General features: G+C 38.2%; 1 long non-coding RNA gene across 1 annotated transcript in view; it reads right to left on the reverse strand.

Moving 5' to 3' along the window:
- LOC104693467 overlaps nt 1-25138 on the reverse strand; it is a 64677-nt gene that overhangs the window by 18206 nt on the left and 21333 nt on the right. The window lies entirely within an intron of this gene.

Genomic DNA, 25138 nt, shown 5'->3' on the forward strand with positions numbered 1-25138 from the left:
ATGAAATTATAAGAGAATGCTATTAGTCATGTCTGTACATTTATCCACACTATGAGTTCAATAATTATATCAGATGTGACATGGAATTTACTAAACAAAAGTCCATGCTATAACAAAAAGGGTTTGGTATTGTCTCTATTAATAAGCATTGAAGAATAAAACATTGGGGGAATTCTTGAAGTCTAGGTCATTTGGGTTTTGTTATGCCTTTCAGTTTAGCTTAATTTCCCACTGGAAGTTTCTCTCTAAGTGTAGTCCTAGGATTATCATCACATAAGGAAAAAAACCAAAATACTAAACTCAGTTCGTTCTTGGTTTTTCCTACTTTCTCCTCCCTGGAAGCCAGGACAGGAGAGGGAGCACAGAAAGGAGTTGAGGCAACCTTTACACCAGCCATAGCTGTTACACTCTCTTCTCTGAGGGAAGACTGAAGGTTTTTTCTTTCCCCTGAAGCTCATGAAAAATGAACTTATGAAAAGGAATATGATATGAGAGCAACTTGCTTGCCCACTCATATGCATTGATTCAGGGCTGTCTCAGTTGGAAGAAAAACTTTGCTCTGGGTGTGCATCAGTACAATGGGTTAGGGTATGATAGTTCTCTCCCTGACCTGCTCTTCCATAGAAGAGGTGTAATAATTCAGTGTTATTTTACGTGCTGGCCCTCTTTGCTCTGTGAATTTTCTGCATCCCAGGTCTATGCAGAGCCTTCAGCTGGAGCACTGATGGCAAATCCATGCCATGGAAGAGTGCCTGTTACACTGCTGGATTGGGCAAAACAGGCTGCTCTGCAAGCAAGAATCAGACTCAGCAGTTAAAAAAAAAAAAGATGCAATTAAAAAAAATAAAACTGTGCTACACCTTTAAAGTGTCCTGAGTCAGGAATCAGCTGCTGTTTGAAAGTTGCCTTCATGCAGGACAATCTGCATTTAGCACTTCCCCACTGGCCTCAGGGCCACACAGCAGCTCTGCAGATAACAGAACTGGTAACACACACAGACTACCTTAAGCTGAAGTTTACGTGAGTTAAACTGTTCTCAAGAGCCACAGAAATGTCCCTGCTTGCCCCTGCCACTGTACACATACACTCTCCAAAATTTGAAATTCATTGCACAGTTGAAGGACTAGAAACAGCTTCTACATTTAACTTTTGATCTCTGGACATTTTGCCATCCTTTAGAAAAGCACTGCTTTCTTGATTCACATTCCTGGTGCATTTGAGTCCCCCCAATATTAAAAGAGAATGTAGCTTAGAGGATGATTTATAATACTATGTACATCTATATTTCTGCCACAGTATCCAAGAGGATGACCAAGACTCCTTTTATATTCTTAAATATGCTTTAAAATTTGAAAAATAAGAAGTAGCTTCAGTCCATGCCAACTGAGCAGCCTTAGCAATTTAAGTTGGTATCCACAGCGACATGACCAGGTCAAAAAACCAGCATCTTTGGTCACAGCTGAAGCTAGGGCTATTCTAGAGGCACATTCAAAAGCACCCTCCATGCTTAGTGAGCATACCCCTCTCTTCTCCAAATTAGCACATCACCTACTAAAAAAATAACAACAAGATCTAGAGTACCAGTAAAAGTATTATTTCTTCATTTCAGAAGTCATCCTGAAATGTTCAGCTGCAGAGGTGATTTTTCATTGTTTCCCCCAGAGTCTACATTTGGGGAATATTATGGAAAGCTGAAGCTAACACAGATGCACACATTCCAGGGATTCGTGCGAAGTCCTGCCACTGCAAGCCCAACAGAGGCGATGAACCTTTGTGGACCTTCCAGGAAGCTTGTGAATTTTGATGCCAAGTTCAAACAGCTCTAAAATACATAAGGAAATGAGATCCCATGGTATTTACACAAATTCCCATGTCAGATATAAACAGCTACCTTTGTCTACTGTTCAACAAAAAAGCAAACTTGCATGAATCTTTCCCAAACGTAGAAGTGGTTATACCATTACAGTGCTAAATCTGGCAAAAGGTACATGAAGTGTGTGTGCAGAGACTGCTTTTGAGGTTTTGCAAGGGTAAAGGTGTCACTGTGATACTACATTTTTAAATGTGTTTTACCTGCCGTTGCCTTCCTTTTAATGTATATTTATATATTATTTATACATATATCTATCTAAGAGACAGTCACAAAATCAATAATCGTATAGCACTCTAATACTAGTTGTAACTCAGCAGATACACAGAATAGAATGCTTTTTTTGCTTCTCGTGTTTAACTTTTTTTTTTAAATATCTAACAATTCATCCTGCCTTTAGGAAAATATTCATGAAGCAAAACTGGCAATAGAAAAATAATTATTTGAAAAACATTATATGAGGTGAGTTGTTGCTTCCCTACTGGATGCCAGTTTAAATTGAGCTAATTTGTTTTACCAGTAGCTTAAGAAAACCCCAGCACAGCAGCATGACAATTATATCCAGGTGCAAGGACTTAATTCAACAAATTCTAGGTGGATCCTTCCAGTCAGCTCAGTGGGCCCCATCCTCAGCTGTGGCTAAGAACAGATGCCCTTGAAAAAAAAAAAAAACAACTCTGTAATCACGATCCATTGAATGTTTGAACAGTGAAGCTGAAATGTGTCCAAAAAAAAAAAAATATAAATCATATTGCTATGGCCAGAGTATCAATTGAAGCATGATTGAGAAACAAGAACATCTGAAGACATAAATCTGAGAAAACAGATGCTTTTTGCACTATTGTTACATTACGAATGTAAAAACAATAGCTCATCTACAAAATACAAGAGTATGGTTCACCAGTTCTCTAGGATTTAGAAGTGACACCTGAAAAATTAAAGTCAAATCTAGCATTCTGATTTGGGGAACACTTTAATAAAACAATCAAACTTCAGGACTTGCTGTTTTAGTTGGTCTATGTCTTGACACAACAAAAGTTAAAACATTTTCAAAGGCAAGATTTCAGGGAGGAATTCAGCATAAACCAGCACCACATACATACAGATCATAATACAAAAAAATTAGATTTGTGGGGGGTCTTGATCCTTTAGGACCCAACAACTGCACAAGTATAATAATTTTCAAGCTTTATTTTTGACAACCTGCAGTAACACACTAATGGTCTGCTCCTGACTCAGGCAAAATATAGATTGAATTCAAACAGAAAGATACTTTTATAACACTTTGTTTACATATCATTTATTGCAATGGGTTAAGACCAGGAAACAATTAACATCTAAACCCGCAGTGTCACATGCTTATTTAATTGGTGAAATACTCCCAGATGTGTACATGTTTTACTGAACTGTGCACAATGTACAGTTACAGACAATCGTTAAATTAGCAAGACCAACTAAAGTTCATAAATGCATTTGTATCAAAAATACTGTATATGTGTATGCATGCCTAAATGGACAATGATGGCATTGTTTGGGAACTTAGCCTTATGTTGTTACCATTTGGTAATTGTTATCATAATTCATGTATTCCAATTTTTGAATAATATTGCAAAATCCATTTTCTCTCCTACAATTTTTACAATCAGGAGTTTACAAAATACATCCCAAAAATGCAGCATTTTGTGCTATTAAGAATTTCAACTTTAACTAACACTAATTAGAGGTATACCAGATGACTCTGATTAAACTAGTGGGTAGTGCTTATTCAGATTTAATGTGAGCAATCTGGACATTTTGAAAAACAGCCAAGCTGGGCTCAAATAAAAACCTGCCAAAAATCCAAACTCTGAATTCAGTCAGGCATGTAAGACTGGTTCCCATGAACATTAAAAATAAAATTCAAATCAGTTGGAAGTCTTGGTTTCCTTCAAATGAGAGAACAACCTCCCAATACCCTCAAGAAATATTTCTGCCCTGCACAGGCTGCCCTTTCAAAGCCACCTCTCAGCGCCCAGAACAAACCAGGGAAGAAGCAGCAAAGACAGGCTACTGGTTTTGTCGAGTGTATCAGCTCTGACATTGCTGGATACTGGTTTCTAGGTGAGGGTGGAGGCAAATAAGATGAGGGCAACTGCGAGTTGAAACACATTTTCCAAGACTGTCATCCAGAAATCGAGAGACATGCTTTTCACTAGCTTTTAATTTAAAACACACTGTACAGAGACATATCTTATTCATCTGAACCTTTGAACATCTGATGTAAGGTGAGATTTAGGGATCCAGTGTAGAGGGGCTGAGTTTTCTGCTGGTGTAAGATGACATAACCACTTCAGATAATGGACTTGTGGCTGCTTATATGCACATTTGGATTTTATAGAGTCCCCCTCTTCCATATTGTTCACTTGCAGTGTATGTTTTCTATTTATGCTGGCATTAACTTGGAAAGAAAAATCAGAATCTAACCCACTGTGAGATAGTGTATCTTAACTAGTGCTCAATTACAGCTAAGTCCATCAATTTGGGTAAATTTAAGAACATAAAGGTCTTGAGTCAAAATTCAATGGGTATTCATCTCTTCTTTTACATATACCTCCAAAATTCATAGTTTCAAACATGAGAACAATGAAGATTTAAGAAAAGGGCCACTTTTGCACTGCCTATTGCTGTACTGTGCAAGTACAGTGCTCCTCCAGGTGAGCTTATTTTCTAAAGCTGTATTTCTTTAACCCAAGATGCCTAAAGACAGGTAAGGACTCTACAGATGTTAATCCAAACCACCCTGGGCATATTAAGGTTTTCTAAAGTGAAAATGTGCTTTGTAAGGCCAAAGGGTCAAATATTTAAGATGTTTAAGACGTCTCCTACTGGTGAACAACCAAATTATTGGATTTCAACAAGGCTTCTGAACTATGCTGTTTGAAAAAGAATCATGCTCTCAATCAGTGTAGGTTTTAAAGAATTATCACTTGATTTTTTTAACTCTATTTTGAAAATAAATTGCTGCCTTAAACAAAAGGCAAGATCTTGCTTTATTAAACATTAATTTTTAAGAAGTTTTGGCTGTAATTTTTGTGCTTTCTTTGAATGGTAAGAACATATTAATCTTAGATATTAGACTCCCCACCTCCAAACCTTTTAATTCTGTATGCAAACATCAGTTCAAAATTGAACAGGCACAGGCAGGAGATGTTTTTTATCTGCAGTATTTTTTAACAAGTGAAATTGCCAAAAAAGAAGTTAGGGGTTGAGATTTTCAAATTCATGCTTATATGAAATGAAATTTAAGTTCGAATTCTGGTTTGAAAATTCATCTTTCAAATAAGAACATTTAACAATAAACTCATATCTCTAAAGTAAATTTCACCAGAAATACATAGCTTGTGTAGGATTAGCCTTTTACTTATTACTGTATCAGTCTGTTGAGGAAACATTTTAGAAATAAAACCTGAAAAATAAGTAAAATTAGCATATGATTAGAAAATAAGTTACTCTATATTTTTCTGATCAATTTCTAAAATATTTTTAGCAGTGCTTAACAGTGCAGTTTATTTTTGCTTCGAACACTGTTCCAAGTATCTGTTTTAGCCTATATTCCACAATGGATGATTACATCTATAATCATTATTGGTCATCGGTCATTAATTTATTTCAGAGTACATACCTCTGTGGGCAGTAATTACTGCACAGCCTTCAAAGAGATATCATTAACAAAATGAGAAGATAGAAAATATGTTAATTATGGTAAATGTTCTACTGGTTTCTCCCTAGAAAAAACATGCCTGGAGATTAAGATCATGTGTAATTCTTTCCTAGACAATATAATGTAATTTATAAGAATGAAAACTAAAGCACATTACTAGAAAGAGGACGACTTTCAGCAATTTCAAGTTTCTTGCAAGTACTTTCATGAATCAAAATGAATACAAATATTTCATTGAGTCTAATTCCCAATACTTTCAAGTTAAAACCCTTTTATGTCAAAGTGTGGTAGAAGCAAGAATTTTTCATACACTGTGTTTACACGCAGTCCACCGTCATTGAATCCACCCACGTGTAACTTTAACTAGTGATAGTGAGTTGGATGGTTAAGAAACCTTATGGGCCTTTGTAAAAGGTTTGCGTAGGTAGAGGTCCTTTTAGGCTCCATAAACAGATGACTTTCACTGGTGAAAATACTGTTTGCCCAAACTCAGTAAAAATATTTTCCAGACCAAATTTTCAGCGAGTACTAATATTTGATGAAAACATCATTTGAATCTGCTGTGTGAAGTTTTGCTGTCCCATAGCTTGGAGTTCAGAGCTGGCTGTTTTCAAAAGGTTCAGAGAAGGTTGGGTGAAGGAAACAAACCAACCAAAAAAAAAAAAAAAAAAAAAACAAAAAAACAACCCAAACCTAGGCACATCACATTTCTTGACTCATTTATTCTTAAATGCAAGACCTTTTAGACAATTCTTACAAGAAGATAGGAAGCATATTTTTCTTGTTTTCCTCTAAGATACCGTGATGGTTTTGCTTCAGTTTCTCCTGGAACACTGTATAAAATAGCATGTCAGGGAAACTGATTTAAATCTGAACTTTTTCCACATAAAACACATTCACAAACAATCATCTAGACAAGCTTTTCCTGTACAAGCAATGCCACCAATATCCTACACATGATCTTATTGCATAGCCTAGTGAGTGCACAGACTTGCATATTCATAATCTATGAGGCAAAAAAAAAAATCTGCCTGTTGAAAATGTGTGATTTGCATGGTGAGAAAGTGCTGGGAGAAAACAACTTTGCCAGAGGTTCACCTCAGTCTGGTCATTGCCTTGACCATAAACTCCTCAGGCTTCCCCAGGAAGATTTTTATTTTTAATTTGTATGGAGAATCAAAAGGGAGGTGATCTTTTACACATGACCAAGAGCACATCAGCAGAGACAGGAAGGCAGAGGGTGACTTTGGATCTACAAGAATGCTCCAGCAAAAACTGGAGTCATTCTGAATTTATATTTCTTGGACTACATGGAAACTGAATGTGCGAATGCCTGTGGAAAAGAAAGCAAACAGAAAGCCTCTTGATTGCTGACATGGGTGTGTAGGATTCATCTGAACCAACATTTGCCAATGTGGTTTTTGAAGTGTTTACCCAGCACTGTATGAGACACCAGAGTGAATAAACTAAACTGAAACAATTATTTCCCATAGAGCAAAAGTAAACACTCCATGGATATCTGACGAGAAAATGTGCTATGGCACATCAGAGTGTTTTGTAGGCCATTGTGACTCCCTTAATGCCCTTAACAAATCCATAAGTTGGCTATTTAACAGTAACTGAGATAGATCAAAAATTTACCTTTATATACAGAGTCCGACTTCCCTTCAAAACTGAACAGATTAAGCACCATCCGCTGGTGTCCTCTCTGACAGCTCCACACTTGAGTGGATCATATTGACTAAACCTCACAGGCTAGACAAATTCTTAGCTTTTGAAATAACTTGAGCTCAGTTTTTAAGCTCTCTGACATAGCAGTCAAAACTCCACTAACATGATTTACAGTTAAATTAAACATAAAAACATCATCATTAAAATAACTGTGATAAGGTTGAGACCTAATGCCTCATACGCTTTTTAAAGGCAGCCAAATATATAAACACTTTGGTCTGTGGTGCCAGTCAGTAGAGAAACATAACTACATGCACTGTTATGCAGCATGCATGATTTGCAGGCTTTCAATATTTTATAAAATATTCCCAATCCTTAGCTTGATTCCGTTTTCGCCAAATTCACAATTATTCATGCACTTTATCCATTGATGTTTTATTTTAAATGTAAAGCTCTAGTAAGTTCTCTGTTCCATTTCTAGAAGATTACAAGAGATCAGAATAAAGTGTTTTGATTTTTTGAGTACTGAATAGCCAATAAAATCAATCTATTTCAGTGAGAGATCTAACACAACACTGTTTGCAAAAAAGAAAAAGCTTTTGTAGTTTTCAAAAAAAATTAAAACAGTTCCCCTAAGAAAAGTGTTTTCTTCCAAAGTTTAATCAAAATGTGAATAGAAAACATTATATTTCTATAGATTCCTGCCTCACCAACTGGTATAGCATCTAGGCCTGGGGTAGTATGAACTTGATAATTCAAATACAGTCTTAATAATTTGAAATCCTTTTAAAAATACTTAGAGGACCTTAAAGGTATTTTATTCTCCTCTCAGGGAGAAAAAAATCCTCAAACGAAAAGCAAGCACCATAAATACACACTTAGTATCCCAAATAATCTCTTGACAAATATCTCAACAATACCTTGGTGTATGTTCTATGCATCTGGTGAAAACATGTCTTTTCTCCAGTTATACTTTGTCAAAAGGTCTGGTCCTTTGTACATCATTATTAAGGAGAAATGACCAGATTTAGTAATAAATTGCTTCTTCCTTCCTTATACCCCAGATCTCTACCCATTTTCAATAGGTGAAGTGAAACATACTGAAATGCTCATGGATATTATCAGCTGGAAAAAGTTGTCAAAATAATAAAATACTCACTTCTTGCAAGCATTTTTCATCAAAGCGTTTTACAGGTGGTTCCATCATTCCCACTTCCTCTAATAGAGGAACCAAGATGCGGATATGATAAAGATGACAAGCTTACAGGTCTACATCAATGTACACTAGCTGAGAATCTCAAATACTCTTTAAATTTCCTAACTAAAAGCATAAGTAGGATTCATCAAATGAGAATGAGTGCTAAGACAATGTCCACATATACAGGATTTGAGCCAAGTATCACAAAGAATATGATTGAAGTCAGGGAAGTCTGTCCTGGGGAATGCAAAGACAGGAAGAGAGAGCATCTTCCATGGGGCTCCTTTTATGAGTGATGAAGATGAGCCCTGGTTCTGATCTACCCTCAGCATGAGGAATACAGATGACAGCTTGCTACAACTCCCTCAAAAACAGTCAGATGTTTTCTGCCCTCTCCAATAGTGTCCAGCTTATTGGGAGGACATTCTAAAATCTCTGTGTTTTCTAGCAGATGACATTTTGCAGATCTCTTTAGATTTCCCCAGCCGAAGCCAAGCATCACACCTTTCAGCAGTAATATCATCAGCTCTTAAGGGCCCCACACAATGAGGCGCTACTCCAGCGTGCTGCATTTTTATACTCTTATCTGTGCTTTGGAACACTAGGAAAATACCTGAAAAATTATCCTGAATCTGCTTCCTTCCTGGTGAAATCAGGAGGTATTACATCATCTTTCCCCATTTCTTAGCATACAAATTCCCTTTCAAGTTCCTTCAATGGCTTCCCCTTCACCTTTTGTATCATATTCTAGTATTTCATCTTTACTTCAAGGCACCACACTCTACCAGTCCTTCCTGTGTGTCAGCTCTCCTTTCCTCATAGTAAACCTCCTGCTGGCTGTACTCCTCTCACACCACTCCTCCTAATGCTTCTTCATAACCTTCTCTCATGATTTTTTTTAAATGCTGCCACTTTTACACAGAAAATCCGTTCCAGCTCTTGAGCACCAGCTACTCTTTTCCACTGAATTATTTCCACAAACTATTTCTTTTCAAACCTTATAAGAAATGTTTAAATGTATACTGCAGAAAGTTATTTGGGGTGTTTTCTGTTTGTGGTAACTGGGTTTGATATACAGCTCATGACAATCATGGAAACTATAGAACTCACAAAATATGCTAAAAATGAAAGTCAAAGAATGAATTCAAGATAATACTTCAGAAAAAAGTAACCAGTAGTTGAGGGTGCTACATTACTAATACACAGATTAAGGTAAAATAATATTTGTTGAGGAAAACAGTGCTTGCTCCATGTCTAAAATATCATTGGTTTTGAGGTAGCCAACATCGCTCAGACAGGAAACCTTGGGGTTATGATAGCGCCATGAAAATATCACTCAAGTACTTGGTAACAGTCAGGTCATTCACGCATGGAACAGAAAACAAAAATAAAGTCGTCTGTTCTTTCATTGTACAAATCCATGCTTCTCCTACATTTTGCAAGCTGTGGTTAATTATAAGACCTCCACCTGGAAAAATGTCTTAGAACTGGAGGATACACAGAGAAGAGCAATAAAGGTGAATGGTTCCTATGCAAGGCATGACTCAGTTAGCTAAGACTTTTCATCCTGGAAGAGAGATGGCTTAGGGGAAAAATTATGAAGGTCCACAAAACCACAAGCAACCATGAGATAGAGATGAATTGCTCTTTCCTTTTTTCAGTACAGGACATGGTGGTCAAAGGAAGCCAGTTGATCCCAATTCAAAACAAACAAGCAGCTCTTCATTCATATGTAGCAAAATTATGTAAATCCTTGCCAAATGACGTGGCAGAAACACTTTACTGGGTTCAAGGATAGGCTTAATAAGTACTTGAAAAGAGATCTGGAGAGGGTTAGTAAACAGACAAGCCACAGTGGTCTTAAAGTCCCTAAGCCAGAATACTTAGAAGCCAGAAAAATACTCAGTGGACAGATTTTACACATTTGCCTTGAGCATGTTGTATAATCTTCCCTTGACAACCAATTTTGGCCACTGTTACAAAAAGAGTAATGTTAGACAAGCTCTTGCCTGAACTACTGCAGTTGCTCTTATAAAATTATTTCTGAACATTATTAAAAAAATACTCAGAACACACTTCATGTTTCTGAGCAATGCTATGTCTTGAAAAAGCATTAGCACCAAGGGAGAGAGGAAAGAATGTGGTGTTTCATTGGGCTCTGCTATGATCCAAGGCTGACTGAGATTTTAATAACAGGAGGCAAACTGAATATAAGTCAGTTTAGAGATAATCTCACATGTACAAGACTGCTTATCTAAACCATTCCTGTATGTTAGACCCAATTTGTGTTTTACACAGTTTAAGGCTGACTGGAGCTCTCACAATTTTATAATAGATAATGCCTGGGATCATTCAGAAACACACTGAATGTAGGTGAACAATCCCTTGGCTTTGAGGGAAGGCTGAAGAGCTGTGAGGGAGGTTCTGAGTCTCTGCTTACCCTGTGTCTTCAAACATTCCTGGGAGACTGCAGTGGAATAAGGTGCTGCCAGCAACCTTTTGAAAATCTTGGCCAATAAAAAAACATAGGCTGCCATCAACAGCCACATCACTTCTCAATGTTCTCTTTACCACTTAAGTGAACCAGTACCATCTCCTTTCTTGTTGCATACATCAGCAGAGCACCCTATCAGGGATTAATAAAGAATAATCCAGCAATAAATTATAGCCAGAGAACCTGGAACAGATTTCATGGGCTGACGAGACTCTGGCTAACATACAGCACTCACAACACTTGGAACATCTCCTGCGTCAATGATTAACACTTCACTGAGCATTCTGAATACATAAGGTATTTCATAGGCAGTAGCTGACCTTAATGAGGGCAAAAGATAAGTGAGCTTTTCAAATCTTGGGAGAAAAAGTGGTCTGAGAACATTTCAACCGTGACAATATCCTGAGTCAACACATTGTGGCTATAGAGGCAGGACTCTACAAAAATCCCTTGTGAAAGGTTTCAAAATACCAATAAAAGCCAACTTTTATACACCACTTAGAAAAGTCTTGGAGTGCATATGTTTCACAGGGAAGATGCATACACATCCAGGCCTTCACTCCAATAAGATTTAGGAGTATGCCTGCCACGTTAAAGGACGTGCTAACTGGAAGCCATCCCAGTACGGGACATTGCTGCAACCTCTGAATACCTTGCAGAACACACACGTGAGGCCCGTGGCTCTTTTCTAGGCTTGTGCAAAGCATCCTGGAGACCCTTCTTATCTATATAATTGTGTAATTATAAGTGTATAATGGCTAGAATGAGGTGCTAGACACAAATGTGAACTGTTCTTCAGACACAACATGCTATTTAGATGGGTGTTGCTGAATGAAGCCTGTGGTGTTCTCTCTCTGGATTCACATTTAAACCATAGCACAGTTACTGCCAGGGGAGGAGCATGTGGATGTTAATAGTGGCTGAAATACACAAAGTATTTCTAAAGTAGATTAGAAATAGAATAAGTAACAACTAAACATATTGTAATATTCAAAATAGGGTGCTGCTAAGTATTATGCCTTACACTTACGTAGAATTTCTTACCCTGAACAAAGCCTGTTTCCTCAGGTAAATTACCACACTTAAACCTGGAAAACCTCAAGGCAGATGGAGCTGAGGAAGGAAACTTCCTTCCTCACTAGAGGTGAGGAAGAAAAAAAATGAGCTGAGGATCAAATCAAAAATAGAGTCAAAGTTAGTTCTTAGAGAAGGTGTTACAACACCACTGCTGTCCCTGTAGAACAATTTGCAGATTTCTGACAATGCTCTGATTCAGAGATAAAGAAGGGAAACCCACCCAGAGGATAAGCCAGGCCTTGATAAACCCTGCTGTTAAAAGCAGTCAAGTGTCCAGGGAAAGTAAATCATCCTTCTACTGCACTCAGCTGAAAAGGAAACAGGTACACTTCAGATCTGAAAGCCAAGACTGCTTCAGATCTCACCCTCCTGTATATATAGACAAGGAGATTTCCTCCAGCATCCCACACACTCTGGGATTATTCCTCACTCCTGCCCACACCCATCAGCTCATCTTCATCTGCTGCAGTTGGCTGAGGCACATCTTCTATCCGTTATGTCCCTTCAGTTCAAGCTTTCTTGATGCCCTGACTTTAGATCCAAGCAAGAGTATTACAGAGCTCCATTAAAAGTCAGAAAAGTAAAGGATTAGAAAAATAAAAAAAGCACTCTTTTTTTTCAAAGACATGTAAAAAAAAAATCCTCATTTCTTCCCCTGACATACAGAAGAAAAAAATATTAAATATTTACCCATCTAGTCATCCCTGCTTAGATCTTCTCACGGCTGCAATACCCACCCTAAATTACCTCCTCCTCCCTGAATCACAGCAGGACTTAGAGTCACCCTGTGGTACCCCCCTTTATAGACTGATGGGTGAATCAATTAAATCCCCACAGCTGGCTACCCTGAAAATCCCTGCACTCAGTTCAGGCAGCTGTGGACCTCCTCTAGCAAAAGGGAAATCATTAACTCCTTCCCAACCACCTCCTGGACCTTACTTTTATAAATTACTTCATACACCATAATCACCAATCAAGCACTCAAAACCCTTTAAGCTTGAATAAAATGAAAGCTGAAAAACTCCCAAAACACTATGTTACCTCTGATTTTTTTTTTTACTGCGGAGACCTAGTCTATTAATTTCCATTAAGAAACTAAATTTGATAAATAGATAACATTATAAAAAGAAAATGTAATTAGCGTGTAGCCTTGGTAGATGTAAACTTACTGGTACCCAGGAGCAATAGCAGTTTATGGGAAAACTAGAATGTTACCATAATTATGAAAATGAATGTATAATTTATGCACATAATATGGAAAATATGCAAGGTGTGTAGAGGATATGATTATATTGCATTTTCTTGTTTCTATTGATAGATGATAAATCTCTAGAATATGTTGAAGCTATGCATTATTCTGCATGATTTTTGGATGCCCATGATTTCTGATAAAGTTTTTTTTTCTTTTGTTTTTAATTAAACTCCATTTTACAACAGCAGCCCTTCGCCTGCTTTATTATGCCAAAGAAGCATATGGAAATATAAACTCTGAGATGTTACTGATTTATTTTGATGTTGGAGCATTTTGCTCTTGTGTAAACATTTCTTGTGACATGAATATGGATAGTTTCAAATCTTGGAAGAGTTCATTACTAAAGGTAGCATATGTTTTTGACTCCTGAACCATGAGGGAAATGAGAACACCCAGCTTGCCAAACAGTAAATTGTAAACAGTTGGTACACCCCTAAGCAAAAGACTGAAATAATTACTGTATCTGTGGTTTAGAGTAGCCAGCTCATTTTTATGTCTCATTTTTGTTTGAGTTTTTTTTCATTTTGCTGATTTAATGTTTTTCTGCAAGGTCTGTAGATGCAGTCTAAATATATACTTAGAGCCTGCAGCATCATGATTCTGAGTGTGCAGATGTCAGCGTGGATTCATGGATTCCCAGATACCCTACGACCATGTATAAAAGCCTGGCTGAAAGAGGCAGTCAGCTGTTTTGCTTCCAGATCTACTCATAAAATACGTTGGTTTTTTTAACCTGGACTCCATCTTGCACAGTACCAGGCTTCTGCAGGTCATTGAGGAGTTCTGAATACTTTCACCACTTTGATCATGAGAAACAGAGGCCCCTCACAATTCTGTCACATTACACAGAACATGGCCAGAGCTGAATGACATGAATGCTTATTTTGTGCACTATCCATAAGTTCTTACTGTGATATTCCAAGAAGTCTGGCATCCTAGCACCCCTGCCTCTCCTGAAGCTTCCCATACAAATGTTAGAAGTGTTGTCTGCTGTTGTGGCAGCAAGGTCCAAGGCTGTGCTCTGCTGTGTGCAGGGTCACCTCCACACATTCGAATAATGCCCTGGAGAGTGTTCCTTGCCTTTATGAGACAAGAAAAAAACCTAGAAAGACACACAGGTGGCTCTTCAGAGACACATAGGACATCACAACTTTTAACTGTATGCTGCCTTTCTCCTCCTTACTGACACTTTTTATTGTTCCTGCTGGAACACCAGTCTGGAATGCTGAGGTTAAAAGATGGTGTTTGGGTATGTTCACTCTGTCCTGGTGCCTCCTTGGACTCTAAGCAATAAATACTCGTTCATGACCCAGTTACCACGCTTGATTTTCCTTCCACCCAAAATTCCCAAAAAAATAAAAAGGTATTTCACAGCATTTCTGGTAGTTTACTGGTTTAGACACTTTTTGAGACTTGTGGCCAAATCATCCTTAGCATCCCTAGCTTGGATTAGAGGCTTGAACTTGCATTTTCACCATCCCAGGCTGGTTTTCTGACTACCAATTGAGCCAGGTAATTCACACTTCTGTGCCTTCATGTTCCCTAAATCTCTGTCTTACACATACTCTGAATACAGGCACACCCTCAGACCCCAGGTTCTCACGGCAGTGGGGCACCTAATTTAAAAATCCAACTTCAGGACTTCCAGGCCACCAACCATAGATGAGGTTTTTCCAAGGTTTTCCATATACACAGTAAAATGTTGGTGCTCCTCACAAAATGCATTATCTCAGCATCTGTATGGAGTTGAAATAGTGAATGTAGATGAAGAACAGATACAGCTTTAAAAGTAGGAGAGAAAGCTTCCCAGTCACCCAGTTGCAACCCCATTGTAGGAGTGCTTATAAGTTGCATCCAGCACTCCAGATAAATCTGTCCTGGACGTCATTATTTAAAGATCTTAGGTGCTTATCTGTCTTTGGGAATCTGGGTCAAGTGATTTGCCTAGGTCCATGCAGCAGGTTGGCAGCACAGCCAACAGGATTAGGAGTCCTGGGTCCTGAGTCATAGGTTGTTCTCTCCAGGGCATGGCATTACCTCCTCAGAACACAAAACAAATATACCACATTCACTGCAAAGCTTGGTTACAGACACGACAGGACTTTAGGGAGACACTACACTGTACATAACATCATAGATGTGTGTGGGTGCATACAGTTGAGAAAAACTAAAACTTGTCCAAAAGTAAAACATTTCTTTTTGCGTGCTCTACCCCTGGGGAAGAGGAGAGAAAGAAAAGCATGCTACAGATGTGATTGACATTGTTTAACACATCAGTGGATTGTCTCGGCAGACACTATGGTAAAGAGCATAATATCAGAACAGACACAGAGGCCACACAGCCCTGCCTGGTCTCCATCTCCCCACCTGTACCACCACTTCACCCAGCCCTTGAGAACATGGAGTTAGGCAGCTTCATGAGTCCTCCTCTTGCTGTGCAGCTGGGTGGATTTGCCCAACTTTGTGTTGCATTGCAAATATTGAAAGAAGTACTTGCCAGGAGTAATCAAGCATTATACAACCTCAGCACAAGCATAATCAAATCACTTTTTCTTAAAATTGGACTTGATGGTTCAACGCTTGGGCCTGGTTTCAGATTAAGTACTTTTGAAGAAAGGCAAATGGGCTCTAACATTCAGATTTGTAGAAATATACTAAATCAGGCATGTATAATAAACCTTTCACACAGCTCTAGAAAGAATTCCTTTTGTCCCTACAAGAGTTATATATTTGTTAAATTCATCTCTTGTGTAACGTTATTGTTTTCCAGTGTAGTTACATGAAGGATGAATTAATCCCATTACCAAATGATTTTTTACAAACAAATAATTGAGGCTTGCTGAATGAGAAATAAATAGACTCTGCTATTTAAAAGCCAAAGTGAGACAAAAACTGCTTCCCATATTAACTCCTTTAAATCTCTGGGGGAAAAAAGTGTCAAAGGTCAGGAAATATAACACAATCCTGCACTGCAAAGTTGCATGCTCTCTCACCAAAAAGAGGAACTCAAGTACTAGTGAAGGACAAGGAATTGATCAAGCAGCAACAAGTTCTTTCTTCCAACATATAAAGAGTAGAGCATAGCTTCTTTGTTCCACATTTGTTCCATGCAGTTATTAACCAGAATTTACTTAGGCTTTCATTCAAGTGTCATTGTGCAGACTTATTCAGAGTGTGGATGGAGCAGTGGCACAGAGACAACTGCCCCATTTCTCCTTCTCTCATCTCCACATTTAATGGATTCCACTGTTAAGTGTGATCCCTTTCAAGTCTTTACGTATAATAAGATGTAAAGTAGAAGATAAAAGAAACATTTTAAGAGAAGGAAGGTGTGTGTAAAAGTTCACAAAGTATAGAGTAGTGAGTTTGGAAAGTCCTCAGAAAAGATCCACCATTCTTGTGAATTATGTACCTGTGTACAGCAGGTTTTATGGTACTTTGTAGCTTTTGTGCAACAAACTAAAATTTATTCTAAATGGGTACAGTAAAAATATAGCTTAAAGAGTGGCTTTAAGAGAGACTTTACTTCTGTGAATGCTTGGTGATGTTTATTTCTTGAGTCAAACAGCCCTACTTTAGCTCTTCTGCTCTAGCTGCTCTTCTTGGAAGTTTCAGTATCTCCTCAGCACATTCTAAGTTCTTTCCTTTGGTTCATCTTACTAAATACATGGCACAGATTACATCACTATTTCATACACCACAAACATAAATCACATGTCAATATAGCCAAGGTAGGCACTGGCAGGTGGGGCAGGACAGCCTTCTCTGAGCACTCCAGGGAAGAGGAGGAGAAAGTAACATCAATGGAAAAATGAAAAAAGAGCAAATCATTGCTCCACATTTGATCCTCATCATTTGCTCCTCATGACAGGAGGAACAAAACTTCTGCCGGTCTAAGATGTGTCCCTTCACATCTTCACCCTTCTGGGTTCAGCCAACACTGGACAACCTGTGGGGCACCTCGCTCTCAAAGCTTCTCTGTGGGAGGATTTTATTTCTTTTTGGAATACATATTGTGGAGAAAGATGGTAAAAGCTGGAATAACACAAGGCTACATTTGGCTCAGTGTTTCTGGTATGCTTTTCCCCCACTTACAACAAGACTTCTCTTGAAGCTCCCTTGAAGGAAGTTTTCATCTTCATTAAAATTCATTGTTCCCTATTCTCCCCCCAGGCCTTCTTATTGTTAATTCTATCTTTTTTGTCACTATATCTACCCTAAATATCACAGCTCTGCTTGTTCTCCCCTCTGTTCTATGTTGGCTTAGTCACAGCTCCTTCCTACTACTTGTCATTTGCTACAAAATAATTTACCTATCAACTATGAAGAACACTTGAATATTTGTGTCTCACCAAGGAAGATCAACAGGCCATACTTTCATTCAGCTGCTCCATAGCCCCTTCAAGGCTTTTCTCTCAGAGGTCTCTTGCGTTGAGACCCTCATAGCTCATCATCTAAACCTGTTTTCCATTTTACAGGTAGGAAAGTCCGGAGAGACAAAAAGCACCCAGACAGCAGTACCCAGGCTTTCCAAATCCTTGCTTGGTTGACTATAAACTAAGCCACTCTTCTTTCTTTTGTGATTTCCTACACCGCATGGATGTTCTTCCCCTTTTTTGGGCTGCTGCCTTATCTCCCTCTCTTGGAAATGTCTTTGTTCTTAAATCTCGTCTGAAAACTTTCCAATTTCCTTTCCTTTTTTTGCTGTTACACAACTCATTTCCTTTCCATTCTTTTCCCTTCCCTTTTTCCTTCTTCTCTGGCTCCTAAACTCGACCTATGTTTCAAAAATAACTCTGCTGCTATTTCTTCTTTATTTCTGATTTTCTTATGTTCATGGTAGTCTATCCTCAGAGATTGTTTTTCATCTCCTTGAGAGTCACTGTGACAATCTGCATAAAACATTCTTTCTTTTCTTTATCTCTCTCTGCAAAGCATTTTGCACTACTTTTTATGGAGGATGCTTTTATATAATTAAATTAGATTCCGATTGTATGGGAAATGAAAAGACTATAGCAAGCAAGCTCTGAGGATACTGAAAGCATTATAAGTAACAACATTTGTTCTTTAACCATCATTATTTAAAAAATAAATAACACAGACATAGCACATTTGAAAGTTTTGGTACACAAAATATCATTTGTGTGTCCTCATAATAGTGTAAATTAAATTTTGGGCTCGTAGCCCATTTTAGAAAATCATTCAGAGCAAGTCCTTAAACAAAGGAAGTCCCAAAGAGAAAGGAAAGGCTTATCCGTATTTAAAGTTCATGTCTGCACTTTCAGAGAATGGAGTAGTTTTCCTCTTCCTAATACTCATTTTTACTTCCACATCATGCCTCATTACAGCCTGTCTTTAATATATAACCTTTCAGTTATAGGTACTTTTTTTGCTTCAGTGTCACTAAGAGGAAAAGAAAATACTACTTAAATCTGTAACAGCTGCATATGCTCCCCCTAAACCGAATGCACTGTAGATGTGTGAGCCTTCACTACTAAATATTTTCAGCTGCTTATGTGATGTACACATGTGGCAAGTTAGCAAAGTGTTAGTTTGCAATGCTTCCAGCCAGTCATATATCTTTTTTCTCCATGTGTTGTTGTCTTCTGTCTTATGTACATCAATATCATCTTTACTACCTGTCCCCACTTTTTATAATGCACCTAATATAAATCTACCTGAATATTTGCATAATAGGCAAAAAGACGTGTCTTAATATGGAGAGTTAGACAATTAAATGGAGAGTTCCATTTTACAAAATTTCATCAGTCTCCAATGTGAAAAAATATATGGGCTTGACTTGGTTTTGCAAGAAATGAAGGTTTTTGGTTTCTCATCATGAATTCTGAAATTTCAGGAATAAGGCAGTCCCATCAGCTCTATCACACAAAAATTACTCACATTAGTGTCTTCTGTACCCAAAAAATATTCACCCTGGCTGAAACACCTCAGAGGAGGGAGGGTGATGGGCTGTTGGGAGCACAGGGCTTCTCCAGCATTTGGACAAACCTTAGCTTGTGCCTCTCCGTGATGCACAGGTCAGGTCTGCTGCTCAGCAGTGTCACTTGGAGCCACCATCCTGCCTGCTTTGCACCCTTTTAAATCCCTGTGCATCACTGTAAACCTCAGAGAAAACAGCTTGTTCTGGGCAGAGACTGGTATCCCTGACTCCAGAAATGCAAATATCCACAGGAGCTGTCTGTGCCCCTCTCCCTGACATCCCCATGGCTGCGACCCACCCTTTCTGCTCCACAGTGCCTACAGCAGCACTCTGGGTTTGCATGCTGGCAAAAGAATATTAACAAGGAAGAATAGGGGCAAAAATTACCTTTTTGTCATCCCAACACAGCGGTTGACTAAGGCAGTCCAGCCCCGGGCACACAAGGCTTCTACAGTTGCTACAGAAGGACTGAACCATCCACACTTTTCTTGACTGTCTTGTCCAGTCTAATAGAGCAATAATACATCTTTCTGTAAATCTGGTCTCAATAATTTATTTTTTCAACATATAAAAAGCTTCATTTTCCACCATTCCTCCCACACAAAGATCCCTCAGCAATGATGACAGTGGTTTGGTGGCTGTGCAGGCAGTGAGTGGCCAGGGACTTTCATGAGGGACCAGCCTGCTCCCACAGAGCTGATGACACTGATGCACTGACCTGCCCCACTGCCCCGTGCCTATTAGCACTCACAGAGCTGACTGAGTTTCCTGTCACAACTCAGCTATTATCAAGCTCTGCTCCTCATATGTGGACCACAGTGAATTTGAATCAACTCCAAAAAAACATAAAGAGAGAAGCTTTGGATTCCCATATGCAGCAAGATACTGTTTGACCTGTGTGGCCCATGGCTCCTGAGCCTTAACCGTGAAAATCCCTTGCGAAGTCAATGTGCAAAGCTGTAGGTAGACTCATTAAGATTTTGCCCCTGTTATTATTTCAATAGACAAACCTGTGTTTGACGAATTGAAGTACAAGGTGTACTGTAGATCACAACTTGTATTATTTCACATATAACTAGAGTCAGAAAAAAAAATACAGCTCCCTGTAAGCAGACCCCAGCTTGGTCAGAGCTTTTAGATCACCTTTTTTACACCTATTGCTTCTACTGATTTCTCCAAATAAGACAAGTATTTAAAAGTGAAATCCACATTATCAAAACATAAATTAGAATACTTAACATTTCAAACAGAGAAACATGCAAATATAACAAACACCATGATAGGTATCTACAACTTTAAACCATTACACCCAAATTTAGGCTTCTCAATAAAATTGCTTGATTATTCTCAGGCAGTACACAACTGGAAGCTCTGACTTCAGCAGAGAATTATGAGTACAGGGTCTATAGCCATGCATAATTAGGAAACTTAATATCAATTTAGGACTAAATTTTAATCCTAGTTATTTGAATATTTTAGTCAATGTGTGTGAATACACTAGCTGTATGTGTAAGATTTTGCTTCAATGTGTCCAGATACACATCTTCAACAACTCTACAAAAATGTAAATTCAGTCATGTTTCCCCAGTGGCTTACCATGTTTCTCTTGTTAATAGTGAACAGTTTTAAGAGTTACCCATATGTTTTTTGTCAGTCTCCAGCTTTCTAGGATTACCTGTGTACTGTGTCTTGAATGACACAAATCATGATCTCATAATTTTTACATTGTTTAGTCATTATGTATTGTGCCCATGTGAATGAAGCACCTTAAAAACTGATATTTATGTATCAGTTAAATCAAAGCAGATCTAGCTTGTGCCTTTCTCCAGCTGTAGGGATCTGAAGGGTGATGGCAGTATTAGTACAGCTGTGTGTCAAAACAGCAAGGCTGCTAGGTAGAGAAAGTCACAATTGTACCTTCTAGACACAGCTACTGCCAGGTCACTCTGCTTGCATCTAAGAACATGGGGTCTGTAATCATTCGGAATGGACTTTCCATGGCTGTTTTCTTAGGAACTGCTGGTTCTTAAAATTAAATTTATGGATTCAGTAAAACCATAAAAGGGGCAGAGATAGTTTTGTGATAAGAATTCTTTTTTCCTTTTAATTCAGTTGACCTTTTCTTGTTGACTTCCAAAGGAAAGAGATGTAGTCATAAATGTGAAATTAATATGATTTTCAGGACTTGTGTGAGCACAGTGCTCCATATTTAAAAGTCATAGGGATGCTCTCTCTTTTACCCATTATGACCCTTAACTAAATATCTCCATTATTTTCCAAAAGGACTTCAGTTCTCTGATGTACTTTGATGGGGAATGTTCAGCATCAAAGAGTAATGTCATTGTCCAGGGGTAAAAAGATGCTGTAAATATCATTATTGCCTACACAACATTTCTACAGAGGTATCTAAGTTCATACAATGAGCTGTATGTATGTCCCATTCTGTCAACAATCTGTGGTAAGCTTAGGTCAAAATTTTCAAAAATTACTAATGATTCTCAGTGGTTTTGTACCAACAGGGAGGGCTCAATAGATGCCTGTTCCCAAATTCTTTAAATTGATATTAACTTGGTCACCTCAGAACTTCAGGATACTGAAACTAACCCCTCTTTGCAGTTTTGGGAAAAGTGGCATGATTGCAAGCCATCTCTGGCTTTTTGAAGCATTCACTCGTGGCACCATAAGCACCAGTGATAGGATGTGTAGCATGTAGTATGTGGAGCCCACACAGAGGGTTTACAGTGGTCATCTGCACTGTCAACTTTCAGTAAGAAGAGATCTAGTTCAAACAGCAGCATCTCTACCCCATGATTGACTGACTAAAATCTTTTTGAAGAGGAGGAGGTCAGTTGATCTATGCAAAGTGAGTAATTATATTAAAATTTTAATATGTATTTTCAAACACCACCAAAACCATTTTTGAAACATTTGGATTTGACCTAAGTCTTACAGACATTTGCTGAACCTGTAAATATCGAGACAGAATTATTAAAATAACTCCCAAATTTTATTGGACCAGTCCAGAATTTTTGATGATCAAATTCTGCTTTTTTTTTAAATCTTTACACCTGATATCATTAAAAATAATTGTTACTCTTCTAAATTGTAATTGGGATCAAGGTTTCATTATGCTAAGTGCTGAATATTCAGAAGAGACAGTCCCTGCTCCAAGGAGGCCGCTGGTTTAAGAGACAAAAAAACAGAATCCAGATGGGGAAATGTGATATAGCATACAAGCACAGTGGTTAAGGTGATGATAGCTTCACATCTTAGCCAAGAGCCTGCAAACTGCACAGAACTGGTTGATATCCACACCCATACAGTAACCCATTGATTCCATTGGGGCTCCAACAGGCAGCCAGAGCTTCCTTGAAAGTGCTAATGCCGAAACAGGGGTGTATTAATTCCTTCTCTAGGGCTTTTTACCCTTCTATTTTATTAATTCTATTTGGTTTGGGTATTTTTATACTTTTTGCTACTTTCAGTTTTACCCTGTACGTAGACTTTTAAATCAGCCTAGACTGTTTCTGTTCTCATACGTAATTAAAACTGTCTAATGTAACATTTGCTTTTTTAATTAAAAAATTTAAATCACTGTTTTCAGTTTTAATTTTCAAGCATTTCTTTTCTTTTTAGATTAATTACATCAGTGCTAGTTATACCTTTTGCCGTCTTCTTCTTTTACTATTTAGTGCCACCCTCCTCGAATCTTGGAGATACTTTAAACTTCTAGTTCTTGTTCCCTCCCCCTTGTCAAATTCTCGGAGAATCAAATTACTTCTCCTACAGTCAGCACAATGTCCTGATTATCATTACATTGTCTAATTTAATCTTTACTAACCCATTCAGCGATATGAATTCCAAAATAATGTACTATATGAAAAATAGTGTGAAAATAAACTATCTAGTAATGATTAGAACTCCTGCTGATTGCCTGGCTTTATGCGAAATGATGGCAATCACATGTTCAAAGCATGCCAACTGAAGTGTGGCTACCATACTTAGCAGTTTAGTTTCTCATGTGACAGAAGTATGAAATACAGCACAGAGCCTTTCTGTGGCTGCACAGTCATCTATGGTGCTTAATGAGAAAGCTGTGTCAGAACTTACAGTGAGGATGAATCTTTCATGTAGTGACAGGTAAGCAAAGAAACATGAGAGGACAAGGTTTTCTGGAGGAATGAGAGCAAGCTGCTTGCTTCTATGAGAAAGTTTGTTATTGAACAAGGACCAGTTAAACTAAGCTGCTCCAGGGTTGCTGTGTATCAGCCCCAGCCTAGAAGGGTCAGACACCTTTTCATGGATGTATTAACAAAATATAAGTTGAAGAAATTAAATGACTTTGTGTTTAAGATGTGCACATATCTGCATTAGTTTCACCACAGATGTCTCAAAGAGAAAAGTTATTTTTCTGGGTGTCTGTGGCATTATCTTTGGTCCTCTGTAAAAATCTTGCTGCAACCCATCTTGCACCATTCATGGAGCTTTGCGTGGTGTAGACCGGAAGATGATTCATGGCAGCTCCACATCACTCCTCCTTCACAAGAAAAGAGCTGTCTGAAGTGCAGGATTTGGGGTTTCAGGCTTTTGCTTTTCTTTGGTTCTAAAATGGCAAATATGCAGTGTTAAGTGTATACGCCAACAAAGACTACGCAAGAGATGCACTCTGTTCTTGGGAGGGAAGATAAGCTTTGATATGTTTCTTACTTCCAGTAGAAGCTCCAAGTTGACTTTTTAGTTGCTTTATCTCTATCAGACAGGAGCTGTAATTTTGGTGAGATCAGAAGGTCAAACATTCCTTCTGTCAATAAATGTCCTTTCGTCAGAATAGTTTTTCCACTTGGAAACCAGAAGATGTGCTGGCAAAACACATTTCTGCCAATATACAATGAGTCTAGTAGAAGAAGGTCTGCTAACAAAGCACTGTACAGGTAGATGAATCCTTGAGCTAACTCTCAAGAAATTTCTGTCTTCATAAAGAGGAGTTTCTTCTGCTAGTAGATATTCTGTTGCTCTTCGCGAGTTGCTCTAGGTACAACTTCTCTCCCAGAGATTAAAGTGAGTATAACTGAACTCCAGCTGGACTGATGACTAAAGATCTACTGAGTCAATGTATTTCAACTTTTCTATAGAACAGTCAGGAATCAAGAAGCAGAAAAGAAGCTTCATATACACAGATGACTGCAAGGTGTTTCCATATTGATACTATGGTACCGTATACCAGGGTTGGGTGTTGTCCCTGTACAAGCCACAGTCTATTCCGCATGTCTGCTAAGCCTCATAAGCTGCCTTTTTTCTACATAGAAAGGCCCACTGAAATTCTCTAGAAACCGCTTTTCCAACAATTAACCATGCAATGAACTTCAGGATCACAGCCCACAAATACCAGGAGAAATCTGCATTTATACAATGTGCTTTATAGCTACTACTAGGTAATTCAGTTTACCTGTTTGTGAAACAAGTATAAATATCATGGTACAGGCAGGAAAATAAGAGGCAAGTGCTATATGATACATTTGATATACATCATGTTGCAAGATTATTCAAACCTCCTACAATTTGAGTTTACCTTGTTGGTATAGTTATACATTCTTGACCACTGGCTCTACATCATACTTTAAAATCAATTTTATAGCTTCCATATTAGAGTACTATGTCTTGCTTAGGGGTTGGGAAAGACACAATATTTATCTAATCAACTCAATTTACAACATTCTGGGCCAATTCTCTTGTTGCTAGAATAATTCTTGGTTCCACACAAAGATCTTCAAGAGCAGACTAGGCTTCAGCCATGCAACTCTCATTAGAAGCAGCAGGGAGAGTAAATCCTCATGAGACTGAAATTCAGGGATAGGAGTTTGCTAATAACGTGCCTCTCAGTTTTTGACTAATCAGTCTCCTCCGGGACAGCGGGATACAGGTAGCTATGGGGGAT

Source organism: Corvus cornix, chromosome 9, assembly GCF_000738735.6.
Source record: "Corvus cornix cornix isolate S_Up_H32 chromosome 9, ASM73873v5, whole genome shotgun sequence".
Lineage (NCBI taxonomy): Eukaryota > Metazoa > Chordata > Aves > Passeriformes > Corvidae > Corvus > Corvus cornix.